Consider the following 10,310-nt stretch of genomic DNA (forward strand, 5'->3'; position numbering starts at 1 on the left):
TGGTGCTTCTTCTTCTTTATCACTGCTTTCCCATCACTTCTCTCTGTGCATCATTACCTCAACCTTTTTTTTCTACCTCTGTCTACGTTTTTCTCTTTGTTTGGGGCTGCTGTGGCGGTTCAATTCCTGGCTCCTTCATTCTACATGTGGATGTATCACCTAAGGAACAAGGTAGGTGTATGACATCCTTGATCTATGATTAAGTTCTGTTTAAGATTGGGCAACTTAAACATTTGGTCAAGTTGACTGAAAGATGTCCCTCATGGTTAAAAGAAACCATGTTGCCTACCAATAAAAGATGGGATGTGAGACATGGGATGTTTCTGGTGTCATTATCATTTATTATCCATGAATCATCTTTTTTTTCTCTATCATTCTACCTGTTTTTCCACAGTCTAGAATTTTCTTTTTGTTTTTTTTAATGTTTACCAGGTGTTACAGGCGCCATGTAACAGAACTACACAAACATGTTGAGCAATGATACTGTAGTATATAGAGGTCTGTTGACTGGGCCCAGGGCCTTAACCTTGACTGAGGCATATAAATCTCCAACTTAGTCACGTTGTGCTCATACTGAGGTTTGAAAGGGCTTTTTTTTTCAATAAACAGCAACTTTTTTTCTTCTTCTTTTTTTTTTAAAATGAGTGAAAAGTTACTGCAGGTTACATCATCCCCTTTCAAATGATTTTTTATTTTGGAGACTAAGTCAGGTAAAGAAAAAATCAATGTAGCAAAACTTTATATGTACATTCTGCAGCACAATCAGTAGCTTTGTGGTATTTTATCTTTATTTTCTCTTCATATTGGAAGCATGAACTGAGCTAATCTTGTTCTAAAAGGATTCTGATCATTGTAAAAAAAAATAAAAATAAAAAAAAGACAGAAAAAAGAATGTAGTAACCAAAAGCAGCCTGTATTATGTCATCTAACCTCTGGTATGTTCAGCAAAAATCTTTCTAGTTTTTCCATCTGAACCGCAAGGTCCTAAGGTGCCTGCATAAAGTCAACAAACAAATGACAATACCATCTACAGTATATGATTTAAGGACAGGAGGATGTCCCAGTGTCTCAAACCCAAAACAAAGTCAAACTGGATTAAATTTAACAAGTGGGCCATGTTTGCTTCCATTAAATCGAGCTCTAAAGAGGGGAATGAAAGTGTCTTCTGTTTTAAATGATCTTGTTAATTCAGAAAAACAGCTTTTTTATTTTTTTCAAGTGAATCCCATTCGCTTCCCTAACTTCTTTATTAATCCTAACAAAAAATGATTAGTGTGCAGATGGTAAAGAGAGAGCTCTTGATTTATCTCCATCTACCTTCCAAAAGTCACCATGATTGAGAGACATTTTCAGATGGTTGCCATTGCTGCTCAAAACCTTCATATTCTGCCCGTTCATCAGCATATCAGCACATCCTTCTACCAGCATTACTGATGCATAACAGTCTACTGGTTTTCACCCGCCAAATAATGTGCACTAGAACCCAGAAATCCACTGCACAAATGTAGATATTTAGAGATTTAAAAAGTTGAATAACTAAACCTCAGAGGCAAAGATCTTTCTCTGCTGATGAATTATCACACTTCTGAGATCAGAGCTCGCAATTTATGGAAAATCATTATCAGTAGGGTTGAGGCAGAGAAAATCAATCTGCACATAGGAAGCACTCTGGGACAGATTTGTAACAGCAAGTTCAGTATCCTGAGCACCAGTTCAATCTGAAGGAAATGCCTACACAGTTCTGGTTGCTAAGCTAATAGCTGTTTGGAGGAGGGTTTAGTGGGCTCAACTGAATTAATTATCTGAATTAAGACCAAGTCAATTATCTTTTTACCTCACATGTTGAGAAAAGATTATTAAAAGGAAGTTCAAAAAAGAGATATGATTACTTTGCACAAAGAAACAAAGATAATTCATAAGGATAATATTGCAACAATAAAAACAAACCTTTTACAGCTTAACATTTGTAGGTGCTTAATTAAAAAACTGAGATGGCAATGCATTCCAAATCACTGGACCTCTGTAGATTAGACCAAACTGTGACTGAGATGTTGGACAGATAGGAAACCTGAGTTTAAAGTTATTACAGGTTGAATAATTATGAAATTGGTGAGAGTAGGAATACAATCCATGATAAAATGGAGGAAGGGTCTTGTTCAGAGAACCTTATACAAATAAAGCAACCTGTAGCTGGTTGACTTGATACACAGTGAGCATGCCTGATCTTAATAACAAAGGTTGAGATGAAGGAGTTTGATGGACATAGTAGATGATTGTTAATGCTCGTTTCTGAAGATGAAAAATAGGAACCAGTTTAGTGGGATGAGTATAATATATATAAGCATGGCTACCTTTATCATGGGTCTGACTTTTCCTAATATACTCTTATATGTATATGGCTCAGTTACAAATAAGGGTTGGCAAGATGAGCAATTCAAAAATATGTTAAAAAATAGTTTTGTGTGTGTGTGTGTGTGTGTGTGTGTGTGTGTGTGTGTGTGTGTGTGTGTGTGTGTGTGTGTGTGTGTGTGTGTGTGTGTGTGTGTGTGTGTGTGTGTGTGTGTGTGTGTGTGTGTGTGTGCGTGTGTGTGTGTGTGTGCCATCATATAGTCAGAATATAGTAATAATATGGTAGGATTGTACATATGGTGTAAACAAAGTCAGTGAAGATGAATTTTAATAGAATCTTTTCTTGTACTTTGAAGATAACATTGGATATCTTGCAGTATGATATAAAGTATTATATCATACTGCATATAGTCTATAAAGTATTGACTGTTGGTGAAAGATAATTGTGAGATTTCTGTCTGTGATCAGTCTGAACTCAGCTGATCCCAGATGGTTGGCCCTCACTGCTGTTGACATCCATGAACAAACAAAAGACGTGAATAACAAGAGTTATCTTTGTACGTTCAAAACAAAGAGGCCGACGAGTCAACGTCTGTGCTCAAGGATTATTGATAACATTTAAATTTAGAGTTTAGACATCAAATCATGGATTATTTCTACCTCACTGTTATGTTCTTGTTTCCCTCTTTATTGTTTCTCTTTGCTTTGTACCTGTTTACTGAGTCAGTGTTTGGTTATGTAACAGAACTTTCTCCACCTGCAGATGCCAAAATGTTTGGAAAGAAGTGATCGATATGTTATCAACTGTGTTAAATATAAACCTTTATAAACTGTATGCTCAGAGATGTAAATACTGGGTTTGAGGACTCCACAATTATCAGAAAAAAGATTTAATTATTAATGATCAAATATCATCAATAATTATCAAAGTGTGTATAGTCAAACTGCTTTTCATTAAAAAACGTTTTGAATACGTTGAGTATGAGAAATCTGACTCCAACAATATTTCAGTTGCTTTGGTTCAGGTTTAAAATAGTTTATTAGCTCATATTTTGAATTAATGAATTTATGAAACTTTGGAGTAAACAATTTGCATATTTTGTGTATTTCAATGTTTTTTTTTCCTCTTAAAAGATGAGAATTTTGATGCTATTTGAGAGTGGTAAAAGATATATATCTAATATCTAGTTCAACTAGTCGTGGGTAAAAATGAATAGGATGATTATAAGAACTTTTTGAAATATGTATCCTTCAAAAAAACTGATGACTTTTCTCTTACTGACCCCCTCTCCACTGTCTGATATCATGTCTTAATAAAAGTGCATGTGTGTGTGTGTGTGTGTGTGTGTGTGTGTGTGTGTGTGTGTGTGTGTGTGTGTGTGTGTGTGTGTGTGTGTGTGTGTGTGTGTGTGTGTGTGTGAAATCTGTAAAAATCTGAAAAAAAAGATGAACTGTGAGTGAATGCTGTCAATTTTCACTTAATTTTGCAAAAATAAAAGCATGTTCCAAACTTGTATTGGGGTGCATATTCTGTAAAACATGATCATAATAATACAAGTGATGACCAAAATCTGTCATTACCACAAATGTCCACCAGAGGTCTCTCCTGCAAACATAGTGAAACAAGGCAGGTGAATACACAATATCCTGCATTGATTTGAAACTATCAGAACACTCTGATATTTTTTATGGCTAAAAATCAATAACTACACTACACATCATGTCAGGTAAATAAAAGGAAATCATTTTGAATTGAAAGAAAAGAGAGGATTTTTGGTATTTATTGTTCAATAAGTGTTTGTCAGAATGTGAAGAATTGGCCAGCAGGGTGAAAAGGTCATTTCTCATTTCACTGTGAGTTCAGTTGTGATCGTGGGACAGTTTGGGGGTCTGAGGGGCTTAAAGCAGGTTTTTATATGATTTTAGTTTCCTTCCATATCAGCTGAGGAGCTGAGGAGTCTGTCTGCATTAACAGGAAGAATTCAACAAATACAATAGCAGTGTTACTGGGAAATAACAATGAATACTTATTGTATACTGTACATCTCCAATGTGTTACTAGTGTAAGAACTCTTATTCTTCTGATTTCTATGTTTTCTTCATTTTAAAGGCACATTCACACATTAATTATGTATTTATGTGACTCTCAACGGATAAAGAAAATTCAAAATATACATGACAATTTATTTGCAATACAGTAAACAATCATACAGCATTAGAAAATAATAACAGTACATTAGATTACATTATTGTCTGTTACTAAAATCTACAATTTGCATCACAGATTGTGCCTTTAAAATCAGTCAGGCTTTCTTCTGCTCATTTATGGAAGGCCATTTCTCCAAAATAAAAGTAAATAAATAAATAAATACATATTGGGAAAAAAAAGAGAGAGAGAGAGAGAGAGCGAGATAAATCTATTGATTAGAATCTTTACCAGTGAGTGTTAACTTAGAAAGTCATCATTTAGATTGACTAAATCAGAGTTATGAGGTTATCCAAATTGTGAAACTAGTAACTCAAACGTGTAAAATACAACGTCACATACTTTCATTCTGAAAATCTTGAATTACAGTGTAAAAATGATGACTTTATAGATTACAATGAGCTCACTGTGTCAAAATTATGCCTCACTAAATCAGAATTATAATATTTACTGAACATGATTCACCAAAATTCTGATTTAGAAAGCAACACAATATGGGCAAGTACCCAGGGGCCCTTGAGCAGAAAGGGGGCCACAATGATGGGAGAAAAAATGTGTGCTTTTCTTTCTTTCTTTTATTTATTTATTTTTCGGTGAGTAAAAATATGTGTTACTAGGTTTCCATCCGACCGCAACGTCATCCAATCAGAATAAAATAAGTTGTTTTGGGGACATGAGTTTCAGTGCTCAGGGGCCCCTGGGGCTACTAATACAGCCGTGGTCTCATCACTTAGATTTATATCAAGTTTAATTTGGAAAAGCAGAAATTTGGACTCGTTACATCATTTTTTCCTTTACTTTGTGGGCCTATTCTGTCATTTTGATTGACCATAAGGCTTTTATTTTTTAATCATTGTAATTTCCTGTTATAAACTAGTATCTATAAGCATGCTCCTCCTTGTCTGAGAGTAAAACTACTTGTGTAGTCCAGTCTAACACATCGGTGTCAGTCCTGCCCTGCAGGGGATGCCATGAGACTCCATCCTCCATCCTTCACTTCTTTTTTTTTTTTTTTTCACCAACATCCTTTTGGATAGTGAGCCAGGAAGCAGAGAGAACAGACCTGCTGAGAGACGGAATGAGATCAAATATCAGTGTGTTACCTTCACTGTGATGCTATAGGAAGGAAGGAGAGGGAACGGAGAGGATGCATGTGACTGAATCCGGTAAAGTGCTGTGCTGAGGTTTTGTCGAGGAGCGATACGGAGATATGAGCGCTGCTGTCAGGTAGGATCACATCAAACTCAAACATGTTGGAGGAGAAAAAGAGCGATGATCCACTTTGTGTTGAGCTCTGTCGGGATTGAAACAAAAAGTTGTATGTTCTTTTTGTTGTACATTTGCTATTTGTAAAAAAAAAATCCTTTTTCCTAATTGGTAAAACTCGTCTGGTCTCCCATATTTGCCGCAGACTATGAGCCGGGCTGTGACAAGTGAGTCTCTGCTTTTATTTACAATGGCGTCGAATACAGCGTCTGATGATCGATGTCAGCCAGTAGAAACCATCTACCTCATCGGCAGGTAGATGGTGAGGCTTTCACTGAGCCTGGAGGTGATCGGACAGGTGGACAGCTGACAGCCTGCAGAGGATCACCTGTAGATCCCCACTGTGTGACAGATGTGACAGCGGTGAAGCCGCCAGCTGATTGGCTGTGAGGTTAATGTAAAAAATAATATATGTTGAAGCTGCAGTGTGATGAGTAACAAGGTGGATACACATATATTATAGACAGGGTTGGGAAGGTTACTTAGGAAATGTAATAGGTTACAGATTACTAGTTACTCTATTTAAAATGTAATAAGTAATGTAACTATTTCAATGACTTCATCAAAGTAATGTAACTTATTACATTTGATGACTTTTCTAATTTTCTGATGAATGTTTCCAGTTGTTAGGGTAGGGTAGATTAGGGTAATGTGGGACATTGACTAATGTGGGACAACTAAGCTCCAGTGCATTTATCTCTTTTTCTATTCAATTATTTTAAAGAGTAGTATATGCGTAGGCTACTGTGTCATTTACATTGTTTAAAATTACACGTGTACCTAAAAACTGTAGGTTTACGAAATTGAATGACCAACTATGGTTAAGCACTTTTCAGAAAGTTTTGGCAGATAAGGCTGCTTTGTGTAAATGGAAGTATTTCTAAGCCTGAAAACTAGTGTCCCACATTGCACAATCTATAAATTCTGAAACCATTTGGCATGAGGAATATTAATATTATTGCCATGTTCCTTTTGAGGACAATATCTAAAAATGAAACAAGCAAACATATCAGGGATTTTATAATGATATTAATTGTTGATATAATGTACTGGTAAACAAGTCAGTGTCCCACATTATCCTAATCTACCCTATGTGTACCCATTGAGCACCAAAATGTAAGTTTAGCTGTTTTTCATGGATACTGACATGATTTATAAGAGAGATCATTTCTTATAAAGAAGATTTATCTCTAATTAGAAAATGTATTCATTAGTTCATGTAGATTTTAGAATATAAAATAAAGATATTTGATGAAAAAAGTTAAAAGTCTAGCATGGAGCTTAATTGGTACTGTGACTCCATGTAAGCCCATGTGTGCTCCAAATAAGCCCACGTCATGATTTATTTATAAAACATAAAAAATATAGATTTTAAAGAATTAAAAACAGCAATATATGTATTCAGTAACATGTTCAATATTTAAAAATGATGTAAAAACCCGATGTAACCTCCTTTTTAATCATCAACATTTTTTCTCAGTAACTCTAACGGATTTCACTTACATTTATTTTATGAAAGGATAACCTTGGTTATTATTTTAAACATACATTCAATTCTATATGTTTTTTTAATCAAATCTCATGTGTATGATGATATATCTTATTCCTCTGTTAAACATATCAAACATGTCAATGAGCCACACAGCTGTACTGGCTGATGCTCCAAAGACTAATAACAAACTTCCTTGAGAACAATGAACAATGTCTGCTAAATCAAAAGGTTGTGATATGCAGTACAACAAGCTGTCAAACCCATGTAAACAGAGCTGCTTGCACATGCTCAGTAGTGTCTGCCATACAAGGAACTGCTCTCCAGAGAGTGAAAATGTGATCGTTGTTATTAGTCTTTGGAGCTACAGTACCTGAGGAATAAGATATAGCATCACACACACAATACTTAGAAGTAGATAAAGTCATCGTTGGTTTGGCTCTGCAGAGATTTGATGACAGTAAGAAACACATAGAAAATCACCATCTTGACTTACAAGCTCAAAATATATTAAAAAAATATATATGATAACATTTAAAGGACAAGTTTAACATTTTGGCAAACTGCATGTTGTGTATGGATTAAACAAATAAGATGCAGTGTGTCTTGCATCTCTTAGTGAGCTTTAGGGCTGGTAGGTGTAGGTGTATTATCCAGCTGTTTCCCTCTGCTTCCAGTCTTTGTTAACCTAAGCTAATAGCCTCCTGGCACAGGCTCCGTTAAGTGTCTGCTGAAACACACTTTTTCACTCTGTTTCTGAGAGTGAAGCCATTTATGAACTCTGGAGAATATCAGGTCCAGACATTATTCTGGAGTTACCCTTTCACACATGTAGCACACAGCGGTCAAACACGTTCTCTCACCTGCTGGACATACTCAGTTTGGTTTAGTTGAGGGGTGCAGAAAGGAGGACATGACACAAAGAGGGTGCTGCGGTTGTAATTCCGCATTTTTTAGGCTTTTCAAATAAAATGGCTTTTATTGTAAAATCACAGGACGTACTGCTGTACAGTTGTAGGTCACTTGCTGTGAATTCTTCCAGACAAATGTTCAGGTTTGCAGTGTGAAAAGGTCTGGATAAGAAGAACAATACCATCCTCGTATGTGCATTAAGAATGGAGCTGACACTGGGAGGCTGTTAGTTCAGCATACTGAGGGAAAAGAAAAGTGAATATTTAACAAACACAACTCTTAATAAGTACTAATGTTGTGAGGTTTGCTGCATGGACATAAAGAATATTCTTCTTTGAATAATAATGTGTGACAGATATGGTTTTTAAACTCTTAAAACAACCTTCTACACTGAGAAGTCCGTTGTCAGTGTATGCACACTGGAGTCTTCTTATAAGTTTCCACACCATAACACTATATGTTATGAATTATTCAAAATGTTCTTTCTCCATTTTATTATGAATGACTTCTACTTTGTGAAGTATTGAATAGTTTACAGTTGGCTGTAGCAGCACTGCGTGTTACTGCTGCTACTTTCAAAATGTGAACTGCTGTGAACTGTTTGTATATTGTACAGACTGTAAATCCCTCTGAGGTAATTGTGATTGTAGGTTATATAGATATGATTCCTCCATGGACGGCGTGTCAGTGAAGCTCCATAAAGTCGCTGCTGCTGGCTGCGGTTGCTGCACCAGCGTGTTTACAGACTACATGCCAGGTTTCGAGTGCTTTGTAAATACCACAAGTAATGAAAAGAATGTAGACAACTTCACTGCCTGGTGCCAGTTCTCCTCATTACTGTCATCAGTGCCTTGCTGGAAAACCCCCCCCACATCGCTTCATTTGCCAGCTCATTTTCAGTATTTGGCATATTTCAGTTGACAGCATACAACATGTGTCATCCACCTGTGCAGCACAACCTGTGTGCCATCCAGCACGTGCACACTGGATACATGACAAAAAAGATATATATATATTTAAACATGGCAGCATGTCTCTTTAAATGTGTTGTATGTATGGGCATTGCATAAAAAATTCAACACGATGTGGAAATTGAGCAGTTACTGACAGCTGATTACTCACAGCTGAAAAATGTGGAGGGTGATGTGACAGATGTTTTCTGATTTGAAATTGATCCTAGTTTCTTGCAGGCTAGATTTAGTCAAGAAGCAAATTTGTAGCTAAAATGTAATGGTATATAAAGTTTAAACATTAAATGAATGCAAAGAAAGCAAGGATTTATTATTGTTAGATTAAATGTAATTGTTTTGTATTGTTTCTTTAAATCAAGCAGATGAGGGATGTAAAAACATCACTAGCTCAGACCTGTGTGAAACGCTACAGAGCTTTAACTTTAAGCTGAAGCTTTAACTGAAATGACGGATACAGGAAGCGCCGACACGTGGCGACCAAGCCTCCAGGAAGTGCCCTGGGCTTTGTCTGAAGCCAATTGGCTATGTTTAGATTCACATACTAACATGCTGCCTACTACTTACTCAATCAGTATGTACTACATACTGCCTACTGAATGAACTATCAAGTGTGCCATTACCTTCAGATTGTTCACATTGAAGTATTCTCAAGCAAGACACTTGTGATTGTATAAACTGACCACATATTGGGAATCTACATGGTAACTGTCTCACCTGAAAAAATATTAAAACTTCCTCCATTGCTGCCACTTGGTAAAAAATGCATCGCAGGATACATGGATTGGGCGGATCGTGTGGGAAACGCCACAGGGCTTTTACTTTGAAACAAAACATCCAGGAAGTGTGATTGTGAAGTGCAATTGACTGAAATATTAAACAGCTTACACTCTGCCATTGCTGCCACTTGGTAAAAAAATGCATTATGAGATACAAAGGTTAGGTGGACCTCGGCAGACCACTGGTTTGACTTCATCACTCGGTCAGTCAGTCTAGCCAAAAATAATGCCATCAAACGATTTGGGGTGAGAAACTGAGCTAAAGCTCCTCATTCAATTTAGCAACTAATGCCTATTTTCTTTATTGTTTAATTAGACGTCTATTTTCCATCTATAAACTG

Source organism: Scomber scombrus, chromosome 13 (assembly GCF_963691925.1).
Source record: "Scomber scombrus chromosome 13, fScoSco1.1, whole genome shotgun sequence".
In the NCBI taxonomy this organism is placed as follows: Eukaryota; Metazoa; Chordata; class Actinopteri; order Scombriformes; family Scombridae; genus Scomber; species Scomber scombrus.